The sequence below is a fragment of the Podarcis muralis genome, chromosome 6 (genome assembly GCF_964188315.1).
Source record: "Podarcis muralis chromosome 6, rPodMur119.hap1.1, whole genome shotgun sequence".
NCBI classification, from domain to species: Eukaryota; Metazoa; Chordata; class Lepidosauria; order Squamata; family Lacertidae; genus Podarcis; species Podarcis muralis.
Genome location: NC_135660.1, coordinates 39,034,945 through 39,061,301, shown reverse-complemented (window position 1 = coordinate 39,061,301; position 26,357 = coordinate 39,034,945). Strand labels below are relative to the sequence as shown.

The window sequence follows — 26,357 nt, the reverse complement described above, 5'->3', positions numbered from 1 at the left end:
TTGGTCCTAGGTCACCCATTGAGCTTCCTGACTGAGTTGGGATTTGAACTCTGATCTCCCAGGTCCTAGTCCGACACTAGAACCACTACACCACACTAGCTTTCTAGAATACTTCTGCTATGGGGCAGCTATACAAATTAAGCAGGTAAATAAATATGGCAAAAGTAAAACGTCACTTAAGACAAGGATCTGAAATATTTTCCTTGAAGCTTGAATTTGTTTTATTCTGGATTGTTTTATTTGATGTTTTAATGTGTTGTAAACCGCTTTGAGATTTTTTTCCTTTAAAATATAAAGCAGTATAGAAATGATGACAATGATAATAGTAATAATAATTATTATTATTCATTCCAGGGGGAAAAAACAGTTCTTAGATTTTTGTTGTGGCAACTGTAACTGAGGTGCCATTTGGAAATTACTGGTAGCTTATGTATCTGAGTTTCTAACACTAGTCCTGAACCTTGGACAGTTGCCTAAGTTCCATGACAAGCAACATCTGCTGAAATTCCCTCTCCTAGAAAGTATTAAAAGTGAAGGAGTCCTGTCTTTCTCTCCTATCTTCATCTGTCCCCCTCTTTCCTAAGGCTGGAACCAAAAGCATGCTCTCATCAGAGTAACTTAGTGGGGCTTTCTTCTGAGTAGACTTATGTATAATTGTTCTGTTTATCCTAGCCACACACAGTCCCTTCTGCACAAGCATACTTTTTCTGTGCAGTGACTAATGATGTTAAATTCTTGAGTAATCTTTTGGAGAATATTCTCAATTAAAGAGTTATGTACATTTAAAGCTGCTGTGTAGACGACACAGAATTGACTGTGGAAAATATTCTCCGGAGAATTTTCTAGATGAGAATATTCTTGAATATTCTCCAGAGACTATTCTCACCTCACGTTACTAGCAGTGACAGAGGCATACTAGTTTAACACTGATTAATTTGCTTTTTTTCATCATCTTTTTCTGTGGGTTCCAAAGCTTGCCCAATCAGAAAGGAAATGGAGTGGGTGCAGACATTGAAGGCTGAACAAGGAGGGACTGGGCAGTAAGGAGAGTAATTGACGAGCAATTCAGCACAGAGGAGAGTAGATCACCTGCTGGGAACCACTGCATGCCTTTGGGGTGCTGGGGTGCTTTTTCACATCACGTTGGCAACTCCAGAAGTTAACTACAAATAAAATGATCGGTTGCATGTTGGCTTAGTCTGGAGATCTGCTCCCACTCAGGGATAATTGTGAAAGTCCTTGATATGCCTTTAAAAAAATCTAGATATTTATTTTGATATGCCTCCATAGGTATGAAACAAGTTTATACTATGTTGCCGTCAGATACCAACTGTACATGCTATTATTATGCATTAACAGGTTCACTAACACAACTCCCCCTCCCACCCCAACTCAGCAGCTGATTTGCTGATGTGCTTACCTTTACCTGCTGAAATACTGGCCAGGAAATCCAGAAATGCAGAGATGAAGCCATCAATTGCACTGCTTCAAAATTTACTGATATGTCTTGTCTTTTCTAAAAACTTGAAAAAAGAATCTTTCTGTCTCCCTTTCTTCCAGTTGGTGCTTATTCCTGTTGCCTTTTCTTTTCAACCAGCTCTCCCCTCTTCCCATTTACTCTTGCATACTTCTACCTCTTCTGCATCTTTTTTTTTTTTGCTGTGTGCAGTGAACTGTGCAGTTTACGCCTAACAATTCATTCTAAGAGGTCTCTGCAAGTGCCAGTAAGGTTTTTGCCTATTGCAGGCAGAACTTAAAATCAAAGTTTGCCACAAGTTAACTCCAAATATGGTACATTGCCATAAGTCATATGCCATACATATACAAATAATGCATATACATTCATCCCTTCTGCTGCTCAAGTGCCTTGGTGTAGTTTTGCATCTGTTCTAATAAGCCAGAGGACATGCTGCAACATTGAATGGAAGACTCAGGCAAGAGCACAGCCTGACTGTGATGTAAATAGGTTCACAGGCCCCCTACCTGCTATCCAGTTGTGGTGCAAACCCCAGCTGCTTTCACTATGTATGATGAAGCATTCCCCCCTCCCATTAAAAAAAAAATCCCAGAGTGGCTTTTATATCAGTAAAAACTGAAGACAGTACCTGCATGAGGCTTACAGTCTTGAAAAAAAGGAAAAGGGGAATGGGGAAGGAAGAGCAAATTCAGGCATAGTTCTTAAAGTTATAGTTGTTTGATTGCACCTTTGTCCAAGGCAGTGGTATCCAAATGTTTTTCAGAAGGGCCAGATTTGATGAAGTGAAGGGCCATGAGGGCCAACCAAGATTTTTGACCTTTTTTAAGGATTGAAAGTGTTGAGCTTTTTTCTGGGATTGAATTTGTTGAGGGTTTTTTTAGAATTTTACCCCAGGAGATAAACTGCCAGATTAAACCAACCAGCAGGCCAGATTAGGCCCCCCAAACAGACTTTGGACGTGCCTGGTCCAAGGAGTTCAGGATGATGGCTGTGAAGTTAACCCATTTTGTTCAAATAAGAATTCTAATGGGACAGGTTAAAGAGCGAGAGAGATAGTTAATGGCCTCGGTCCACCTGGTCAGCTTTATGGCTGAGCAGGGGTTTGATCTCCAATCCCTCTGTTTTTAACTCTCAGTATCAGAGATCAAGAGCTGCATGTACACTGAGTCCAACACTACATGTGAGTACTGGATAGTGTCCTCCACGCAATCATGAATTCACCATAGTAGTGATACTGGTGTTGATAGGATGGTTCTGCACCTCTACACCATACTAGCTGCTGATGCTCAATATTGTGTGCCACATTTGCAGTTACAGTGATGCCATATATTAGTCATCTTAACATGTTAAATTTCCCCTTTTCTCCAGTTAAAATTAAGCTTCATCTACTGTTCCCTTAAAAACAGCCTTTAAAAACCACATGCTGTATCCCACAGACACTATGAAGTTCTACCATACTGCATTAAATGCTACAGTGAAACAAACTAAACCTTTTATCTCAGGAAAGGTGATAATTTAACAAAAGCAGATGGCTTTGGTGGGTAAGAATCCTATGTACAGATGTACTTAACATATGTAAGCTGCACTCTTTTCTAATGTGAAAAAATATATAACTAATGAAAACTGAAAATACCAAACTAATTGATTGTAGACTGCTGTTTGATCCTTTGTGTTTACCCCAAAGCAGCAAGCTAGTATACTCAAGGAGTATGAACATTTACTTGGTAAATTGGCTTGTTTTAAAGACTGCATTAACATTGTAGGATGCAAGGCAAATTTGAGGGGAAAACACTTGCTTGGTGACTTAACTGATGATGTAACTAAAGTGTCATAGCTAAGGTGTAGAGCACATATTTTGCATACAAAAGATCCTAGGTTCAAGCCTTGACATTTCAGGTGGGATTTCTTCTCAGCCTACCAGAAGCCAAAGAGAACTGTTGTCAGCCAGTACAGAAAATATGGAGCAGAATGAACCAATTGTCTGATCTAATGCAAGGCAAATTCTGTGATACAGTGGTGCCCCGCAAGACGAATGCCTCGCAAGACGAAAAACTCACTAGATGAAAGGGTTTTCCGTTTTTTGAGTCGTTCCGCAAGATGAATTTCCCTATGGGCTTGCTTCGCAAGACGAAATGTCTTGCGAGTTTGTTTCCTTTTTCTTAAAGCCGCTAAGCCGTTAATAGCCGCTAAGCCGCTAATAGCCGTGCTTCGCAAGACGAAAAACACCGCAAGACAAAGAGACTCGCAGAACGGATTAATTTCGTCTTGCGAGGCACCACTGTATTTCAATTGTTCCTAGCACCAGTACTGTGCTTCACAGTTCAGTATGAGATGACTATCAATTGGGAGGATGCAATGTGCTAGACTACAGCCCTATAATATAGTTACCCTTACACAGGGAACAGACATCTGTGTGAATTATAACTGAAAGATCCTGTTTAGTAAAATTCAGAACATACTTAAAAGTATGTGGATAGAACTCTTAAGATAACTGGAATTGGCTTCTCTGATTAACCAGCTATTCTGGACTCTATACTTTGCTGTTGCCAGAAGGGGTTGAAGGGGTTAATGGAGGGAGGCTGACATTTTAGCTGTGATTGAATAGCTATTCAATGTTGTAGAGTCAAAAGGCCACTGCTTCACCAAAGAGGAGGACTGTTTTTCCGAAAGCCGTCCTTCTATTAGCAAAGAAAGGGTCTTGCAGAATGATTAGTGGGTGCTTGGGGGACACCTTTTTCAGTTTTTAACGTTTCTGATTGAGACAAGTCAGGAAATAATCATTAATTAGAGGGCAGTTGAGACTGTGTGTTGTGAATTGATGTGCTAACACAGGAGGTTTAGGGCATTGGACTTGAAGGAAGATCACCCTTGGCAGTTGTTTATGCTATTTCATTCCTTGGTGTTTTGCTACCTAACATTAAGATATACAAATGTAAGGAAAAACTTCCAGCATCTTAAACAGTGGTCCTCTACTTTTTCTCTAATATATGGAAGGTATCTTATTGTTACACAGGATTTTTCTGTATTTCAAATCATGAAAGGGTCACCTTTTTTAACATTTACATAACATTCAGAAACCCTTGTAAAATGCTCTGGGTTGAAGCACTGCAAGTACAAATGTGCATGATTCTGTAAGAAGTGCAAAACGTGATAGCTGAATGCTGGATGAAAAGGCTGTTCTAATTATTTTTGTTGGCCTGAACCTCTGATTCCTCCCTGCTGTTCTTGCGGGGAGAGAAGGTCTCAAGAGCAGTAGGTGGAGAAAAAAACCTCATTTTGGTGTATAATTTTGTATTGCAATTCAGCATTTGTTGAACCAAATTGATATGTTAGTTTCTCCAGACTCTGGATCATATTTCAGGCAATGAATCCTGAGGGTAACAATATCTGTTCAATGTTGCATATGCGCCCGTATTACAATCATTGCATTTTAAAATTTTCCTAAAATAAACAATCTGAGGCAGATTATTCTCTTTTACAGATAAAATGCTAGAACAGTGAAAAAGATCAAATTGCTTAGGCATGGGTTTCCCAAAAGGGGTTCATGAACCTCAAAGCAGGGTGGATTGATTTCCTGTATTTTTTCGTGTATAAGGCGCCCCCATGTATAAGATGCCCCTTATTTTTGGGGACTCCAAATTAAGAAAACACCCCTCAGCACTACCCGTGCATAAGACGAGCCCCAATTTTAAACCTAATTTTTTGGTTAAAAAAACCCCTAGTCTTATACATGGAAAAATACGGTAAATCACAGTTATCTAAATGAGCAAGAAATGATGCTGATTTAAATCGACACTATTCCTAAACAATTCCTAAATCTGACCACTAAACCATGTTAATTTACTAAATAAAATACTGTTTACACATAACATATTTTTGTCTCACTGTAAAAATATTTCCATTTTTAAACTGTAGAGGTAATGTTTTTTAAAATATTCCCCTAACCATATTGTGCCTTTTTTACAATGCACATCCATGACAGTTTAAGGTTAACAGTGCAATCTTGCCTACTAAGAAATAATACTCATTGAATTTACTCTCTGGCAAGTGAGTGATTGCATCTTAAGTACAGGAATATAAGAACATGTACAGTTAGTTACCTTTCCCCCGATTGTTACTACTTTCTGCTTCACTCTCTCCTGCCCTAGTTCCACCCTCTCAAACAAAAAACAAAATATCCAATGATTGATAAAGTAAGGCTTAGTAGCTATTTGAGAGACAAGAGCAATTCCGTTTTTTCATGTGACAATGAAATGCCCATGTTTGGTAGGTAGAATGTAAATATTCATGTTACGGGGAACTGTTGGTTTTTTAAAATAGAAAAATTTCATTTAACTTTGTGTATCTGGTAGAGATTGGTTCACTTTAACCCCTAATGGTTGGGACAACCTGCTTATGTCCAGAATTATTTTTTTTATTAAGCTATTAATAAAACCATAAAAAACTATGGTTAGTTTTAATCATTTTAAGTTAAATTTTAAAGATTTATTAAAATCATAAAAGCAAAATGCTGATTTATATCTATGTGCAACAAATGCAACATGAAGAACAAGGAGGGGAGAATTAGTAGTCAAGGAGAATGCCATTTTTGTTGTGCGTCTTTCACATTTTAAGCCTCACTGAATAGAAGGGGCAAAAACAAGGTAAGATAAGAGCACCAGACCTTAGATGGTCACTATGTACCACATGTGTGTGTGTGTGTGTGTGTGTGTAAAGATTTTCAACAACTGAATTGTGTTCAGAAAATGCTTTAGCCTGTGGTTTCTGGTGGCATGTGCAGAGAATATTGGTTAATGCGAAGTCAGTCTTTCAATCAACAATTGACCTTGAAGCTCACTGTGTGGTATTGGACACAGTCTGTCTAACTGACCTCACAAGTTTGTTCGGAGGCTAAAAGACTGTAGCGAACATTAAGTAGCAAAATGGTGTCATAAAGGAATTGTGTTATAGCTGGAACAACCCATTATTATTTTTCTTAATTTGTAGCATGTCACTTTTTTCTGTGCTATGCAGATGTGAAGAATTGCTTTCGAATACCGTCAGTAGTATTTTGGGTTTGGAGGGCAAAAAATATGGCAGGCTAGATGTAATCAACCGGTAGATAGTAGTTGATGTTCTTCTTATCCCCATGAATGAAATCAGGGCTGAGAGAAATCACACACACACACACCCCGCAAGTGTACTGTTTTACAAGGTTCTTCTTCATTAAAACTTTACAAGCTGTTTCTTTGAATTATTACGTGTTAAGTATGGAGTCAGAGATTGCCATTATCCCATATGCTAATAATGAACTCAGTCTCTAAGTGCCAATCCTTATGTACCGTATTTTTTGCCCTATAGGATGCACTTCTTCCCCTCCAAAAATGAAGGGGAAATGTGTGTGCATCCTATGGGGTGAATGCAGGCTTTCGCTGAAGCCTGGAGAGCAAGAGGGGTCAGTGCGCACCAACCCCTCTCACTCTCCAGGCTTCAGGAAGCTCTCCGCAACCCTTGGGAGACTGGCGCGACTTCGCACTGGTCTCCCAAGGGTTGCGCAGAGCTGCCTGCATCCCGAAGCCTGGGGCGCGCTGAACAGTGCACCCCCTGGGCTTCGGGCAGCTCTCCGCAAACCTGGGGAGACCGGCGCGACTTCCCACCGGGCTCCCTAGGCTTGCGGATAGCAGCCTGTTCTGGGGTCGGGGGAAGCTCGGGCTTCCCCCGCCCCGCGCCTGGGGGGGAATAATTTTTTTTTCTTTATTCCCCCCCCCAAAAAAAAACTAGCTGTGCCCTATGAGCCGGTGCACCCTATGGGGCGAAAAATACAGTAGTTAAAACAGTACTGTCCATGCATAAGCAGAAGGTATAAGCAGGTTTTGAGGAACCCTAAGGGTTACTGAACTCTTAAAACTCTTAAAAATACTGCCACAAAAACAACCTGGTGAGAACTGAGCAAACTAAGTAGCCACATAATGCTGTGTGAACCAGGGGGCAGGGGAAACTGAATTGAGTGGAATGAAGAGAACACTTCATGCTTTCTGAAACCCTCCTTTTTTTTTTAAGGCTTTGACCCCAAGGTAAATGGGCTAGTGTGAGCATGATGAACACAGGGTTAATTGTAGTAACCAGTGCTTATTTTATATATGCTCTGCAAACAGATTCTCTACTAATTGCTTAATAAAAATTGGTCATCCAATAATTGTACAGACTGATTTCCCACTGAGGTCCTTAAACTGAAATTCTGAATCCTTATAATCTATCAAAAAATAAGAGGTGATAGTTAATTCCTGGCAGCTTTCCCTTCACACTTGGATGCTCTGGGTTATAGACCAGTTTCCTTCTGAGTAGGTCTTTCTGGTATATTGTCACTTCCTTCACTACTGAATTGCACAAAATCAAGAATATTATTTCCTTGAGATTAGATGGTGAAAATTTGCAAGAGCACTCGTGCGTAAGAGTTTCCTGGTTACTTGTTAGAAACATTTTAAGAAACTTTGAAAGCATCTATACACACTTGACCAGAGTAAATCTTAAAAACCTAAAATGTGAGTACAACCCACCTTGAACAGATGCCCTGGAAGCAGCTTCCAAAATTATTGACTGTTAAACAACTTAAAGCTGTCTTGCAATCACATTACAATGTATATTATGACGACATACTTGAACATATGGTTTTGCCTTATTATCATGCTACCTCTGCCTGTTACAGCTGGATGGGATAATCAAGGAGATTTTTGCCAGTCTTTTTAGATGATTTAAGAAAAATGTTATGACTTTGGATTTGGTGAAAAAATGTACTATCTATGTAGTATCATCCCATCCTACTACTAGAGGGTGTAAAAAGGGAGTGGGTGGCACTGTGCTCTAAACCACTGAGCCTCTTGGGCTTGCTGATCAGAAGGTCGGCAGTTCGAATCTGCGCAACGCGGTGAGCTCCCATTGCTCTGTCCCAGCTTCTGCCAACCTAGCAGCTCAAAAGCATACCAGTGCAAGTAGATAAATAGGTACCGCTGTGGTGGGAAGGTAAGTGGTGTTTCAGTGCGTTCTGGCACTTGTCACTGTCCTCCGTGCACCAGTGGCAGTTTAGTTATTCTGACCACATGACCTGTGGACAAACAGCTGCTCCCTTGGCATGAAAAGCAAGATGAGCACCGCACCCCGTAGTCACTTTTGACTGGATTTAGCTGTCCAGAGGCCCTTTACCTTTTACCTACCTACATGGTATACGTGTAGTATTTTGATTTACATGGAATGCCTCCCATTGGGAAATATTAATCTTTAAAGACTGGTTTATTGTGCATGAACAGCATGCTGGTGCATGCTGCTTTAAAGCATATGTTTCATTCCTTCCTTGCTCCTGCTGATGTTGCGCTTGGGGAAGAAACAAACTAGAATCTTGAGCTCGTGGTTTATTTGCTCCCTTCTTGTGGTTTTCTTTGGGGAAACAAAACTTGAACCCAGATTCACACATAGCAATAAGACGTACAGTGGTACCCCGCAAGACGAACGCCTCGCAAGACGGAAAACCCGCTAGACGAAAGGGTTTTCCGTTTTGGAGGCGCTTCGCAAAACGAATTTCCCTATGGGCTTGCTTCGCAAGACGACAGCCCATAGGGAAATCTCCCGGACAGCGGGGAAGCGCGACTTCCCCACTGTCCTCGGACCTCCTCCCGCCGCCCGGCTTCGGAACGATGCACCGAAGCCGGGCGGGGGGGCGGGAACTCCTCCTCCCTCCGCGCGGCTTTGGAGCATCGCACCGAAGCCGGGCGGGGGGGCGGGAATGCTGCCTCCCTCCGCGCGGCTTTGGAGCATCGCACCGAAGCCGGGCGGGGGGACGGGAACGCTGCCTCCCTCCGCGCGGCTTTGGAGCATCGCACCGAAGCCGGGCGGGGGGGCGGGAACTCCTCCTCCCTCCGCGCGGCTTTGGAGCATCGCTCCGAAGCCGGGCGGGGGAGCGGGAACTCCTCCTCCCCCCGCGCGGCTTTGGAGCATCGCACTGAAGCCGGGCGGGGGGACGGGAACGCTGCCTCCCTCCGCGCGGCTTTGGAGCATCGCTCCAAAGCCGGGCGGGGGGGCGGGAACTCCTCCTCCCTCCACGCGGCTTTGGAGCATCGCTCCGAAGCCGGGCGGGGGAGCGGGAACTCCTCCTCCCCCCGCGCGGCTTTGGAGCATCGCACCGAAGCCGGGTGGGGGGACGGGAACGCTGCCTCCCTCCGCGCGGCTTTGGAGCATCGCTCCGAAGCCGGGCGGGGGGGAGGGAACTCCTCCTCCCTCCGCGCGGCTTTGGAGCATCGCACCGAAGCCGGGCGGGGGGACCGGAACGCTGCCTCCCTCCGCGCGGCTTTGGAGCATCGCTCCGAAGCCGGGCGGGGGGGCGGGAACTCCTCCTCCCTCCGCGCGGCTTTGGAGCATCGCTCCGAAGCCGGGCGGGGGAGCGGGAACTCCTCCTCCCCCCGCGCGGCTTTGGAGCATCGCACCGAAGCCGGGCGGGGGGACGGGAACGCTGCCTCCCTCCGCGCGGCTTTGGAGCATCGCTCCGAAGCCGGGCGGGGGGGCGGGAACTCCTCCTCCCTCCGCGCGGCTTGGAGCATCGCTCCGAAGCCGGTCGGGGGAGCGGGAACTCCTCCTCCCCCCGCGCGGCTTTGGAGCATCGCACTGAAGCCGGGCGGGGGGACGGGAACGCTGCCTCCCTCCGCGCGGCTTTGGAGCATCGCTCCGAAGCCGGGCGGGGGGGCGGGAACTCCTCCTCCCTCCGCGCGGCTTTGGAGCATCGCACCGAAGCCGGGCGGGGGGACCGGAATGCTGCCTCCCTCCGCGCGGCTTTGGAGCATCGCTCCGAAGCCGGGCGGGGGGGCGGGAACTCCTCCTCCCTCCGCGCGGCTTTGGAGCATCACACCGAAGCCGGGCGGGGGGACGGGAACGCTGCCTCCCGCCGCCCGAGACTTGCGGTGGGAGGAGGGTTTCCCTTCCCACCGCCAACATTCAGAATGCTGTTCTGAATGTTGGCGGTGGGGAGGAAAAACCCTCCTCCCACGCAAGCCCCGGGAACAGAGGGAAAGCGCTGCGCGCCTTCCCCTCTGTTCCCGTACCTGTCCTGAAGGCTTGCGGTGGGGAGAAAAGCCCTTCTCCGCACCGCCAGCCTGGCAAGCTGTTTCCCTAGGAACGCATTAATTGATTTTCAATGCATTCCTATGGGAAACCGTGCTTCGCAAGACGAAAAACTCGCAAGAAGAAAAAACTTGCGGAACGAATTAATTTCGTCTTGCGAGGCACCACTGTACCATGGTGGGGCAAGAGTGAAGTGTGGGCTTTTTAGCAATGTCGGGAATCACACTGCTTGTAGACATTGAATCCTTGTTTGCTTTAAACATAGTTTAATGTGATGTAGAAACCAGGCCAAAACACATATATAGCAATTCTGTTTAAATATTCCTTATATAAGCAAGGAATGATAACTTTATTCTAGTAATAAGGAGCCTGGAAGTTCGTGGTATCTGAATCTTTGCTGATTCTGCTTGGAAGTGTAAGAAATGTCTTTTTTATTTTTACAAGAGTTGTTTACCATTTCTTGAAATACAATTCTTCATGTACCTACTCCAACAGATGTTTGGAAGGTGGCAGTGAGAGGATGAGCCTTCTCTGTGGTGACTTCTGATTGTTGAATTCCTTCCCCAGGGAGCATTGCTTGGTGCCAGAAGAAGGATGAAGATTTATTTAATTTTATGCCCAGGCATTTGGACAGCTTTAATGGTTTGGCTTCTGGTCATTTGTTTTTGTTGTTGATCCTTAAGTGGCTGCAGTTAATTACTTTATGCAGTTGGATGATTTTTGTGGATGAACACTTTTAGTATATAATGGTACCTTGGATTGCAACCATTTTGGATTACAACAATGTCAAACCTGGAAGTGTGTGTCCCTTTTTTTGGATTACAACCCCCCCTTTTTTTTTGAGGCCCCATTGGCGAAAGCGCGCCTTGGGTTACAACCTGTTTTGGTTTACAACCAGACCTCCGGAATGGATTATGGTTGTAAACCAAGGTACCACTGTATTTCACTTCAGGGGATTTCTATTGTATATTGTATCTTTCCCCTGCAGATTGTTTGGGATGCCTTTTGAGAGAAGTCATATATAAATTGGATCTAATCTAATCACAGGTGCTGTTGAAAGTGTCAATACGATATTAGGTGGTTTGGCCTTAGGAAGGCACCATTTCCCTCTGCCTACAGAATATTGTTGTAACCTTTTTGTCTCAAAATTGGTAAACTTTTTACATTTTCATGGTGCTCAAAAGTTTTGACAGGCTAAGGTAGAGGTTGGTGGAAAGTATTAAATAAATATGAAAGCAAGTAATAATATAATACATTGACCACATAAGTTGCAATGAATAATTAACATTTTATTTTATTTTATCAAGAGATGAGGCAAGTTTGCCTTTTTCAGCTGTGCTATTTTTTGTAAGCATTGAGCCTCTTCCAAATAGTAAAAAGGAAGATAACCCATATAAGATTGGAAAATCTAAATTGTGCATATATGCTAATTTAAGTAATTTCAATTGACGATGGAGATGATTCTATATTAATATTGTTATAGTATAACTCTGTAGTATAGTATCTGGTTGACAAATTGAAACCAAAATCAGATTAGCAGCAATCATTATTGATAATAGAGCAGACTCTTGGATAAAAAATATGGTAGTAATCCAATTACAAAGGAGCTAGAAATGCATCTCATATTTAAAATGGCAATTGTTCTTAAAACTTGGTGTTTGGATAGCTATGGCTGGTGATTTGGTGCATGAAACAGGATATATTAATGCTTTACTTTCAAAAATTTCTATTTGTATTCAGTTTGATAGTCATCAGAATTCCTTTGTGGAGATGCTACAGCAATAATAAAGAATATTCATGCGTTCATAGACCCACAGTAGAGTCCTAATACAGTGGTGCCCCACAAGACGAATGCCTCGCAAGACGAAAAACCCGCTAGACGAAAGGGTTTTCCGTTTTTCGATGCGCTTCGCAAGACGAATTTCCCTATGGGCTTGCTTCGCAAGACGAAAACGTCTTGCGATTTTTTCCGCTCCCCCCCCCTTTTTCTAAGCCGCTAAGCTGCTAAGCCTTTAATAGCCGCTAAACCGCTAATAGCGCTAATCCGCTAATAGGGTTGCTTCGCAAGACGAAAAAACTGCTAGACGAAGAGACTCGCGGAACGGATTATTTTTGTCTTGCGAGGCACCACTGTATTAGATAATATTGGCAACAAAAGGTGGGTTGTTTGTTCCTAATTTAAAAATTATTGTGCTGCCTAGTTAGTTGGTCTTCTGGTTTTTGAAAAGAAGAAATAAAACTTGTGGTTGAAGCTTGGACAGCGTACCATTACAACTCATTGAAGTTTATGTTATGAATATTAGAGATTCGCTTAGAACAGCCAAAAATAATTGTCAAGGAATTGGGGCACTGTAAAGAATAAGACTTAAGTTTCTTCAGTGCTTCCCAACTTTGCAGAGAGTTTTTGCCCCCCTCATTTACTTTACTGCTTGTCATGGATGACTTTGTGGAAGCTAGTTTGATAATTAGAGAGGGTTCTGCAGTACTGCCGGCTTCAGCAATAACATATTTTCCCAGTGACTTCATGTTTGGATTATTTTAATTTGAGACACACTTGTAGTCTCTTTCGGCATTATGGAAAAATTGGAGAAGGAAGAGGATTCTTGTTCCATGTTGGGTGGGAAAAACACCCTTCCCCTTTTCTAATTTTTCTCACTTGTGTAAACAGATCAGGAAATGATCATCCTTTAATTTCATGCTAGGCTTGCAAGAATTCTGGAATTCAACAGGAAGGGCAGGGGCGGAGTCTAACTTCCACTCTGGAACAAGCATGGAGACATTCAGAAGAAGCAAGAAAGTTGCAAAGTGAAAGTCTTGACATTTTCATGAATCCTCTGTACATGAGAACTTGAAAGGGGTAGAATGGGGTAACTTCAAATAACAGTTGGCTATTTAAGAGAACTTGAAAAGAGGTTTCAAGAGTTAACTCAGTGGAAATGCACCTTGAAGCTAACTTTTTATCTACAGATAAAATTAAAATGGGCTTAGTAAAAATGGTTGTTGAAAATATTGGGCTTCAGCAGATCTGAAATGTAAGACATTGCCTACCTTGGATGAATACTGGTGAAATAGGTCTGAGTTAAGCGATTGCCCTAGTCATTTGCACTAGTCATTCATCACAGATAGATACACTTCTAATTATTATAAACATGAAATATTCAGTTTACTGTAGAGGATATACTATATTTTTATACTAACTGTGTTAGATGCAGCATTTTATTATGTGGAAACTTTAAAAATTGCACCGAAGAAGTATGTGAAGATTACACCATAGCTTTCTTCAGAGCTAATCATTTTCAATACAGTTATGTCTTATGTGTCATGAAAGGGACTGCCCTACTTTATCAAACAATTCCTTTCGCTTTGATTTTGTATCGGAGAGTAAATGACATTGTGTGTATGTGTGTATTGGGGGTGGGGGGAAATCTTCACAAAATAAGGTGCTTTTTGTCCTAGTTAACAGCGCCTGAGAAGTGAAGCATAATTTGCATATGAGAAAACATCTGCTTGCTTTCATGATACGTTAAAAGTCTTGCTTGCTTTGCATGCCTTCCAGCCCCCACACAATCATGACAGATTTTATGTAGACCAGAGGTTGATTTTTTTTTAAGTTCTGGTGGTAATGGAAGAAGTTGAAATACAGTAACAGTATCAAATGCTCAGAATCCACCATGCAAGTAAAAGAACCAAAACAAAACAAAAAACACCAGAAAACAATGATAGCCTTTAAAAAAATATTGATGATCTTAAGGTATTGCATATAGTTTTAAAGCAGTGTTCTGGTTCTTTGTTAGCCCAACAGTTTATAAGGCTCTGCTTGAGCTAGGAGGAAGGAGGCAGTTTTCCTGGTGATAAATCTGCTGAGTAAATATAATCTTTCTACTGAATGTGTTACCCCTGAATTACACTAAATGTTCCAGCTTGTTTTACAAAAGCCAAAGGCAAGTATTAGACTTTTCCCACAACGTTTTGGTCTTGAAGCATTAAGCAAGTATAAAGAGGCAGCTTACATTCCGAATCCAAAGAGTTTAGCAGTATTAAGTAATTGAAATTATAAACTTTTGAACAGATGTATCAAGACTTTGAAAATATTATGTTAGCTAGCCTTCCCAGAAAACCTGTGTTTCATATATACACAGTCTAAGAGTCCCATGAACTAGGATCTTTAGTAAGTGATAGTGGCATCTCTTGACAGATTTATCCAGTGACTTACTTCTACACAGGTTTTTACATTGGGACAATGCTTATTGAATCTACAATCATAATATACAGAGTCAATACTGCCCTAAGAAGTTGCTGAGCAAAATATATACGAATGTTTGAATGAATCGCAGTGATGATGGCCACATCAGATAAAAGCGAGGTTGAACTTTAAATATTCAGCAGATGTGCATCAGCAGTTGAATACACAGGAGTCTTTGTCTAAATATGCTGTGTACCTTTGAAGCAGTGCTGTCTCCAAACTAACTGCTATCTTCATTTCAGTGTATCATAGTTAAGGAGAGGCATTAAACATTTTAGGTGAGTCTTCTGTTAACTTTAAAAACAAGTAATAAAACAGTCAGAAAAGCAACATCAGAACACTGGGAAAAACATTGCAGATTCTGCTTTAGCTATTTGAACATGCCTTCCAATAGTTATCCTCTAGCTTTTCCTTGTTTTCTTAGAAGTTTGGTTTACTAGAGTGGCATGATTAGAGATATGGAGTGTTATGACTTGTAGAAGTCAGTTGGCCCATAACCTACCAGACGTGGGCCCACTATCTGTTGGGGCTTCACCACAACCAGTGTGCTCAGCAGAGAGTGCACAACTCCAGCATGGTCTTCCAGCAGAACACCAGAGTTTTTCTGCTTTTTAGTAGTCAGCCTTTTCCAGAAACCCCAGTTAAGAAAACTCCTTTCCCGCTCAGTTGAGTTTAAAGTGTTCATTGTGTCAAGACATATCTAAACACGATTACTACTATAATAGAGTTCTACTGGCCTTTGAAGTAAAGAAACAAATATACAGGGAGATCCACTAGTACTTTGCCATGCATAGCATGTAAAATCCACCAAACATGGTTTATCACAGACTCTCCCCCCCCCCATTGCCCCCAGACAGCGAATGCAATGCAATCTTGGTTTTTATACCCATCTCTGCAATTACACACATTCCTGAGCTAAAGTGAGGATGGATGAGTCAGCAAGCCAGGCTTTCAGTCTTTTACTGTTGCTAGGCTACCCAGTGCACCTGGCATTCTATCTCTAAACAAGATCCAAACAAGAGGGATATGCTAGCTCAAGAGATAGACCAAGCAATTAGTGTAATTTCATTCCCTTTTCAAATTACACCAACATGGAAGAGCATTGATGGTAGCATGCATGTTTAGGTACTTACATAGTATGTAGAATTAAGGTCTATTGACCTCTGTTAATCTTCTTTCTGTGTAATGAGTTTATAATTGTGATACAGCTTTTGTAGCCCCTCTCCTCTGGCACATTTATTTCCAGTTCAAGGAGCTAGTCCCAGTATTGAATCCATTGAGTGAAACACCCTGGTCTAAGTAAGTACGTATGCTTGCACATCTTCTGCACATGTAGCTCATGGAGCAGGAGGAACTGGAGCTAAATCTGTTTTCCATACAAACCTGACTCAGGACGTACAGTCATACCTCGGGATAAATACGCTTCAGGTTGAGTGTTTTCGGGTTGCGCTTTGCGGTGACCCGAAAGTAACAGAACACGTTACTTCCAGGTTTCACCGCTCATGCATGTGCAGATGCTCAAAATGACATCATACGCATGCGTGGAAGCGGTGGAACGCGACACGCAGTCGTGTGTTACATTCGCTTCAGGATGCGAACGGGGCTCCGGAATGGATCCCGTTCGCATCCAGAGGTACCACTGTATCTCTAAACATATCTGCAAATGGCTTCTCTGTGTTCAGGGAACAAACCCTTCTGGAATGTGAATGCTGGGGGGATTTAACTCAAATGTCTACTGAAGGAACCAGTAGAAGTTGAATTTTTAATGTTTTTTGCAGGTCCATACTTGTAGTTGCCTAAATTGCACAATGCTTGCCTTGTTTTGCCTGCTTGTAGGCTCCAACATAGTATATTGTGTTGCATAATATATCTGTCCCACATGTTAGTACTTAATAATCCTAGACTGGTATATGCACAGGAAAGAAAACTTTCTGGAGTTCTTTAGAATATATATTTATCGCAGCCCAACGTGTTTTACATTTTTACTCTTAACTCTGTATTTACAGGGAGTATGTAAGTGTATAGGTGAGATTAAAAGTGGAATGCAAGTTGGGCTGCAATAAATATATTCACATCTGTTCCTCATACAAACATTTGTCACTCTCGCTTTTCTTCATCTGTATGAACAATACGGTAGTTCCATTTTTTATATATATAAACTTAACAAGATCCTATTATTGGTCTTTAAATGAATGTAAAATACATGCTAAAATGTATCTGGAGTATTGTAGATTTCAGAGAATGAATTAGATTAGAGAACAGACCATGCAAGGCTTTTTATCCCCTATTTTCTACATCTGCAGGTTTAAGCAGCTGCAGTAGATTATCAGCATTTAAGCTGAATAAAGATGATGATGATTATATTTGTAGGCTGCCCTTCTGACTGGGTTGCCCCAGCCGCTCTGGGTGGCTCCCCAGCAGAATAGTAAAAACACAATAAAACATCAAACATTAAAAACCTCCTAAACTAAAGAAGTGTGGGCCAAACAAAATAGTAAAATAAAATGTGGGAGGATAGAGAAAGGTAGTCTTAACTATTATTGGCTTTTAGAATATGGCAATTCTAAATGGAAGCTACATAACCTATTCAAGGCATTTTAATTCTATGTAACAGTCATAGAATTTATGGTTATTACATTACCTTGTTTTGAAATTACTATGGAATGAAAGTAACAAACTAGGGCTTAAAATATTTAATGTTGAGGAGAAGGATGTCTGTTTCTAAAAATTTGGTGATAAATTCTCCATACTCATCTACTGAAATTGAGATTAGAGGATATTGTGTTGGAAGTAATTCAGTGGCAGACTTAGAGGTAGTTGCCAAACCTTAATTTGGTTAACTTCCAAAATTTGGGCATTGCGTCAACTCATAAAATCATGATTTTTTGTAATTTTATTTCTTGAGACTGATGGGAGGAAACCCCAGCAAAATAGTTAGGCTACTTTAGCTTTCCAAATGGATGTGATATTTGCTTACATATGTTAAAGGTAAAGGGACCCCTGACCATTAGGTCCAGTCGTGGCCGGCTCTGGGGTTGCGGCGCTCATCTCACTTTATTGGCCGAGGGAGCCGGCGCACAGCTGTGGCCAGTCATGTGGCCAGCATAACTAAGCTGCTTCTGGAGAACCAGAGCAGCGCACAGAAACACTGTTTACCTTCCCACCAGAGCGGTACCTATTTATCTACTTGCACTTTGATGTGCTTTCGAACTGCTAGGTTGGCAGGAGCAGGGACCGAGCAACGGGAGCTCACCCCGTCGCGGGGATTCGAACCGTTAATCAGTGTTAATTTGCTCTTCCATCTTAAATCAGGTGATAGAGGAGGTAGGGTAGCAGGAAAAAATAAGCATTTTTCTGTGTGCCAGCATTAACATTTAAGGCATCTTGGGTCTTCTTGCCAGTGTGGTGGCAAGCCAGTGTGGTGTAGTAAAGAGCGGTAGTCTCGTAATCTGGGGAACAGGGTTCGTGTCTTTGCTCCTCCACATGCAGCTGCTGGGTGACCTTGGGCTAGTCACACTTCTCTGAAGTCTCTCAGCCCCACTCATCTCACAGAGTGTTTGTTGTGGGGGAGGAAGGGAAAGGAGAATGTTAGCCGCTTTGAGACTCCTTCGGGTAGTGATAAAGCAGGATATCAAATCCAAACGTCTTCTGCTGTAGAAGAATGTTGACACACAATTCCTGGCAAATTTTCAATAGTTAAAAAAGTTGAAATTCATTGCTTTGTCTATTTCTGATAGTGGAAGCACAAAATACAAGCATTATGTTGAGATGGCGAGAAGGCTGCATTAGGCAAATTTCATATGAAAATACAGGTTAATAACCAACACTAGTCATATGCAGAGTAGACCATTGTAATCAATGAACTTCATCAACCAAAGTTCACAGATTTCAATAGGTCTGAGTATAACTTGGTTGGAAAGTTTTTGTTATAGAAAAGCATGTACAGTGGTACCTTGGGTTACAGATGCTTCAGGTTACAAACTCCGCTAACCCAGAAATAGTACCTCAGGTTAAGAACTTTGCTTCAGGATAAGAACAGAAATCGTGCGGTGGCGGCAGTGGGAGGCCCCATTAGCCAAAGTGGTGCCTCAGGTTAAGAACAGTTTCAGGTTAAGAACAGACCTCCAGAACGAATTAAGTTCTAAATCCGAGGTACCACTGTACATACTCAAAACGTTCTGTCAGATAAATGACTCAGTTCTTGAAACAACAAACCATCATTTTGAAGCCTTATTTACCTAGGGATCCATCAGCCTCGCCATCCCCGGACCTTGGAGGGAACAAAAGTACCAGGAAAGCAAAATCTTCTTTGGAGAAAAAGAGTTTATTGAAATCTGTGCACAGAGATAATCTGTACACAGAGACAACCAGCAGGATAGCTCCTGAAAACTGGCTGTAAATACATGGCATTTGGCAGGCATTCTTATACTGTAGGTACACATTTCTCCACCAATCACCAATTGCCAACCTATAGGTACACCTTCCTTCCACCAATCACCAATTGCCAACCTATAGGTACACCTTCCTTCCACCAATCACCAATTGCCAACCTATAGGTACACCTTAGGAGGATAATCACGTTAAGCACGTTCCTCACCCATTTCCCTGTCTTTTGGGCCTACGTGGCTTCTCTTATTCTTTACTTGACCAGTGTCACAAGCCAAACCTGCTCAAGCAATCTTTATTGGAATCTAAAGCCAAAGCTGCTCAGGCAATCTATATTGCAATCTATATTGCGACAGAGCTAAACCGTCCCTTCCTTCATTCCCTCCTCTTCTTTTGGACAGCCTTCTGGCTCGTCCAAGGCAATAGGCTGGTATTCATGCCTCAAAGCTATCACTCGGGGACCCATCATGCGCGACATTGTTTTGTGCACCATATTTTGCAAGCATTGCACCAAGCAGGGAATACAGAAGCAGAAAAGCAAAAGGATTATAAGTGTACTGTCAATACCATAATATGCCTGATTCAACCACCATCGGGGAGCCAATAATATAACCAATTCCATGGATCATGGATCACCTTCTGTAATTTTTAGCGGGTTTTCAGCTATCATTGTTTCCATGTGGTCAATTGTGGCCGAAATGCTGATATTTTACTCAATAACCTAGTCTCCATCTGACCATGTTCACCAGGTGCAGCACCTTCCTTGTCTCCTGCAACTAGGAGAACGAGGAACACTAGGAGGATCATCAAGGGGATAGAAGGATCGGGCCGTCGTCTCCCGCAGAGCCTATGACGCTCATGCCAGCAGAAAAAGAGACACATCCATGTGGCAAGGGCAGTTGAAATAACTCCCATCCACCAACCCCAATCACTCCATGGTTCCTCCCAGCAATATTCAGGGGGTGTGCTCATTGTTGAAGAGCCCACTGATATTTGTGCCCGATTACCTGTTGAGCCTCAAGGATGAGAGCCCACCGGTGAGCTGATGCTCCCACTATGTGGGTCAACTTTTCTACTAACCCTGTTGGGTGGATTGAACTCTCGTGCTGCCTCCCTACTGACCAGGGCATATGGAGGCTGAAATCCTGGGGTGGCAATTCTTATTTTGGGAGGCTCGAGCCACCACGATTGTCAGAGGTGGTGCTGCAGAATTTACTGGCACTTGTTCAGCAATTTCAATGCACACCTGGTTAAGGCTCCCACTCCTGTAATACTTGCATTAAGATAGGTTCTGTCCCATCTATTGCCTGGATTAAGAGTAGGACCTGGTCTATCAAATGAGGTTGGTACAGTGCTCTACCCCCCGAATGACAGTTGGTTACTTCCCCCCAACAGCAAGAGCAGTCCAGAACTTGATAGAATTCGACCGTCTCTGCAACTTCCCGTAGGAGCACTACCCACGCGTGCTGGATAGTGGTGTGGAAGAGGAGCCACAACGGGGAAGCGGGATGTTTCAATATGGTAACCTCATCAAACCCCTGTTTCCAATAGCCAATGAGCACGCCATCTCTTACCACCGGCAAGACGAACCAGTCATAGCAGAGGTCAGCAGGCCAGTAAGGGCGGTATGGCTTGGTGGGGTCAGGGCTGTGGGACATAGAGCAAATCAATACAGAATATAACAGAAAAAAAGAAAAGAGAAAGTCCTTATGAAAGTAGAACCTGGTGGACTTCCTGGATTAGTCCCGGCACGGGTTTTCACGTAGGGGACGCTGCCCGCGGGCGCCCCTCCCATCCAATTCTTCAGCTGTGCGTTGAGATATCAGCTTCCGGTGTGATATCAGCAGAGCGGTCGTCTGCCAGGCATCTGGAGATAGTCAGCCGAAGGGAGTTCTCTGGATCTGGTGTAACTGTCCAGTCTGAAATGGCTTTCTTCACTGAGTATGGTGGACCCAAGGGGTAATGCCGGCAACTTTCACGGCCGTGGGTGTGGAGAGCAGGACGGTATAAGGTCCCTTCCAGCACGGTTGTAGCGGCGTCCGTGCCCAATCTTTTACCCACACTTCATCACCTGGCTCGAACTGATGCAGCCAACACACAGGGGTTGCGAGCCTGGGTCCACCTGTTGAGACAGAAAACTCGGAAGAATATCTGGACTTAATTATTCAATTGCATATCTTGGCTAGCATATGGAGTTAACATTCTAACATATGGGACTGGTCTCCCAAACACCTTAATGGGAGACTATGGACCCTGAGTAATGCCAGGGGTAACATTGTCACCCAATTAGACCCAGTTTCCTGTGTCAGCTTGGATGGCTGATTCTAGGGTCTGTATGCTGTATGCAACTTTCAGTTATAGTGCCTTAGCCAACTCCTGCAACACTGAGTGAACAAAGGCTGGTCCATTGTCAGCTTCTGCCCCTTTGCCAGGTTTAGGGCTCTGGTGAGCGCTGTTATTTCTGCCAATTGTGCTGATGTTCCAGGTGGGAGTGGCTTTGCCTCGATCACCTGGTCTTCCAGGGCTACCACTGCGTAACCTGCCTTCCGGTGTCCAGCCTCAACAAAGCTGCTTCCATCCACAAACCGTGACGGCCACTGGGGGTCTGCTTCATCTTTAAGGTCAGGTCTGCTAGAGTACACCTCATCCATTACTTCAATGCAGTCATGCGTGGGCTCCTCACCTTCTCCTACCGGTAATAGGGCAGCTGGGTTGAGGGCTGTGGTGACTTGGAATTTCTAACGCGGATGTAGTAGTAGCATCTGACATTTCCTCATTTTAGCCTAGGAGAGGAAATACGTGCCGTTCGGCAGATGGCACGCTGACTCTTTCCTAAGCGGCCTCGCCCTCCTCCCCGGGCGGTTTCTCCCAACGGTGGACCTCCCGTCTTCAGGGCCATCAACTTCTCTGCCTGGTACTTCTCCTTTTTTTTTTTTCTGGGCCTCTTCCTCCCTCTGATTATAAGTGGTCTGGGCTAGTTCCAGCATCCATTCAAGGGTGTGGCCCATAAAAACCTTCAATTTTTTTTTAAAATTTTATCGGGCGCTGCCTGGGCTACAAAGGCCACTTTGAGAATTGGGGCGTTGGCAGCCTCATCTGGGTCCACAGGGGTATACTGGCGGTAGGCTTCCTTCAGCCTCTTTAAGTAGGCTCCAGGGGCCTCCTCTGTCCCTTGCACTCTCATGTGTGCTCGGGCTTCAGCATGAATTCGCCTATCCTCCTCTGTAGCTAGCAGGGCATCCATCAAATATTGCACATCATAAAAAGTGGGGTTGTATGTTTAAAAAATTCCCTCAAACAGCTTAATGATTTTGGCAGGGTTTTCTTCAAATGAAGGGTTTTGGTTCTTCCAATTACAAACATCTGCACTAGAGAAGGGGACATGTTGAACTGTATAAGTTCTATTGGGCACCACCCCATCAGGTCCCGCGGGGGCCGGAGGGTCATATACTCTATGGAGAGGCATCACTCTGGCCGCGCCCTTTTCCTGTGCTTCATGTGCCCTATGGAGGGTCACTCTTTTCACTGCCTTCCCCACTCTTTCTGCCACATTCTTCTCTGTTCCCCTATGCATCCTGCTGCTTTTAACAAATGGGGACTGACGTCCACTTCTTCTGCATAAGGTTCCACATACTTTCTCAAACGTTCTGCCTGTTCCTCTGTTCATATCTTTCCATCACTTGTCAACTTAATCAATCTTCCTACAAATGCCTCATCCTCATCATCCTCTTCTCTTTCCTCCCTTTCTCCATCTTCGCCCAGGTTTAACAATGCATTGTCCACAGGATTGGGGCTGGGCCATCTGCTCCCTGTGGCGGGGGTGGTGCCAGGGCTGTTGCCGGGGCATAAGGCAGTGGGGGCATTAAAACTTTATCTTCTTCCCTTTCTAAATCCTGGAGGACTGGGGGGTTGTCCTCCTGTCTTCCTGACTGAGCAGATACGGCTGCCTGAGACTTTTTGGCAGCATGACTTCAGCCGGGGGGGGGGGTTCTGTTCCACATTGGTCTTCCATGTGGAAATGTAGGGGATTTGATCAGAATGGACATTCAAAATGTTCTGATCTAATAGATTAATGAGTTGCAAATCAAGGGTCCTGGTGGACGGCCAATTTATTCTTTTGGGTGGGCCAATCTAATTCACACAATGTCCTCATCCTCCCCTCATCAGCTTGAATCCCCAAAAGCCTTCCAAAGGGGTGCTTTTACTTTGGCCAGAACCCATTTCTTCCAGATACCCCGCTCCTATTCACAGTAAAAATTCTCTCACACTTCACACACAACAGACCTGCCAGAAAATGCACAACCCTGCAATCGCCCAAGGGGAACGCTAAGCCCCGACCTTCACACATCAAGACAAACACTGGAGTATCCGGTACACACACCACACAGAATACACCAAAAATCACAATATATATATATCCCTCCCTCTTCTGTTCCAAACTTTTGCTGGTGGCACTCTAATGCACAACCCTGCAATCGCCCAGCCAAGGGGCACTAATACCCCGGCCCACACTTGACAATTCAATCACCGGAGTATCTGACATGCAACATACAACATACAAATCACAGCAATATAATTTCTCCTCTGTTTCCCTTTTATTTAACCTTACTGGCACACTTCTACCACGGTCAGTTCCCTTTTCCTGGCGGCACCTTTATTGCCACGGCCAGGTGAGGCTGATCAGGCCTCGCCCTTTCCCTTGGGCTTACCTTGCTTCCGCTGCGGACCTGTCCCCTCGGCGCCATCCTCTTGTTCTCCCTCAACTAGATGTCTCCACTCCAGAACAGTGTGGCTGGCTCCCCCCCACGAAACAGGTGGGGTGCGCACGGGAGCCTGCAAAACGCTGCTGAGCTGTTCACCTTGGTTGAGCCTGGCCCTCCGGTCCGTATTGGGGGGGGGAGGCTTATCCCGGACGAGCCCCCAAAGAAATGAAGCCTTATTTACCTAGGGATCCATCAGCCTCGCCATCCCCGGACCTTGGAGGGAACAAAAGTACCAGGAAAGCAAAATCTTCTTTGGAGAAAAAGAGTTTATTGAAATCTGTGCACAGAGATAATCTGTACACAGAGACAACCAGCAGGATAGCTCCTGAAAACTGGCTGTAAATACATGGCATTTGGCAGGCATTCTTATACTGTAGGTACACATTTCTCCACCAATCACCAATTGCCAACCTATAGGTACACCTTCCTTCCACCAATCACCAATTGCCAACCTATAGGTACACCTTCCTTCCACCAATCACCAATTGCCAACCTATAGGTACACCTTAGGAGGATAATCACGTTAAGCACGTTCCTCACCCATTTCCCTGTCTTTTGGGCCTACGTGGCTTCTCTTATTCTTTACTTGACCAGTGTCACAAGCCAAACCTGCTCAAGCAATCTTTATTGGAATCTAAAGCCAAAGCTGCTCAGGCAATCTATATTGCAATCTATATTGCGACAGAGCTAAACCGTCCCTTCCTTCAATTTGGTGCATACTCCACTGCCATTTTATATGCCACTTCAGTCAACCAATGGCAGAATATTATAGGGTTGATCTGTGTATTGGACTGACAAGACTCTAAGAGATGCTTTCTAGCTCTAGCAGGAGACTGCACTGTGTTGATATTGGTGTGCTTTTCCTATTTTAAGACTTATCTGTTTATAATCTGTGGAAGTTATTCAGTTCTGAAACCATGAATATTCTCTTTCGATGAAGCATTGGTATTTACTTTTAATTTTTTGGAAACACACTCTCTTCATTAGTGTTTGTTTATTTATAATATTTATATCAGTTACCCAGTAACATAGTTCTCTGGGTGGCTTACATGCCTGAAACAAAATTCAATGTTAAAATGCAAATATTACAAAGAAAATAGCAGCATACTAATTTATATTTAGAGAGAAACTTAAATATTAGTTCATAGTATAACTGAAAATATACAACATAGAAAGAAGGGATTAAAAGTCAAGATTTTAAGGATACAGATTTTAAAGGCTTTGGAGAATGAAAAGATACTTACCTAGTGCTGAAGATGACTCTGGGAGGCCATTCCATATCTAAGGTGCCGCCACTGAGGCAGCTCTTCTTTTGCTAGACATCTGTTTCGTTTCACTTGGGGGCATCTCTGGTCCTCAGGATCTGAACAGCCAGGTAGGCATATGTGGGAGAGATCATTATTTTCAGTTCATGTGAAGAAGCATCAGTGAAAATGGGCTTAAACCAGGGGTAGGCAACTAAGGCCTGGGGTCCGGATGCTGCCCAGTCACCTCATATGGTCCGGGTTTTTACATGAGTAGAATGTGTCCTTTTATTTAAAATGCATCTCTGGATTATTTGTGGGGCATAGGAACTTGTTCATTCCTTCCCCCCCCCCCCCCAAAAAAAATATAGTCTGGCCCACCACATGGTCTGAGGGTTCCCATGGCTGAAAAAGGTTGCTGACCCCTGGGTTAAACTATCAAATTGCCCAACAACATGTGAAACAGAAACTAACAATTTAACTCCTCCAGCTCTGCTAGGCAGACTCCAGCTTGTTGCCTGTTTTAGCCCAAGCAAGCAGCCTTTCCCCAGCCTCCCACCATGCTTAAGCCTCATTTTAAAAATCATGCTGTTCTTATGCCTCTTTACTTGCTAAGGGTTGTATGCAGTGCTACACTAGTGGGGTCCCACTGGAGCAGTGAGACAGCCATTTCCTCTCCTCCCACTGCATATCTCCAAAATCTGCCCCAAACATCTGCAGCTGATTTTGAGAGGGGACAAGAGAGGAGGAAGAGGATTCTTTGTTGTGTGCACAGAAGTCCCTTGTGCCAGTGTATGTTGCATATGGCTCTAAGTTTTTAGATCAGCTTCTTTCCTTATTCCTCTGCTTACCTGACCCTTCTCTTTCTTCCTTGATCTTTTCTTACCTCTATGACTTATGCAGAAAAATCCCTGACTAAGACAGAAAATCAAAGAATAAATTTTAAAGAAAAAAAGGAGCAAACAGCTTAAGACTGATAGGTTCCAAGGCTCACAAAAGATGCTTAATATGGGTCTTTTTGATTACCAGTCCCAATGGATCCATGAAAGGGCATGCCCAAAAGAAAAGGCCTTAGTTAATCTGGAGACATATTCTAGATCAGATATGGACTTCTCACTTTTTGATGAGAGAGTCTGGAGCAGAGCTGTTATTTTAGCATG

General features: G+C 43.6%; 1 protein-coding gene and 1 long non-coding RNA gene across 3 annotated transcripts in view; one reads left to right on the top strand and one right to left on the bottom strand.

Moving 5' to 3' along the window:
- The window catches only part of STAG1 (STAG1 cohesin complex component), a 111,149-nt gene that overhangs the window by 5,434 nt on the left and 79,358 nt on the right, over positions 1–26,357 (top strand). The gene's annotated exons all lie outside the window — the stretch shown is intronic.
- LOC144327981 (uncharacterized) lies at positions 19,110–24,657 on the bottom strand. 2 transcript variants are annotated; one of them, XR_013393172.1, is made up of 2 exons: positions 23,900–24,657; positions 19,110–21,879 (listed from the first exon to the last, which is right to left on the bottom strand). It is a non-coding gene; the product is annotated as an uncharacterized LOC144327981 (long non-coding RNA). The 2 variants fall into 2 exon arrangements; XR_013393173.1 differs by having other exon boundaries at positions 19,110–21,312.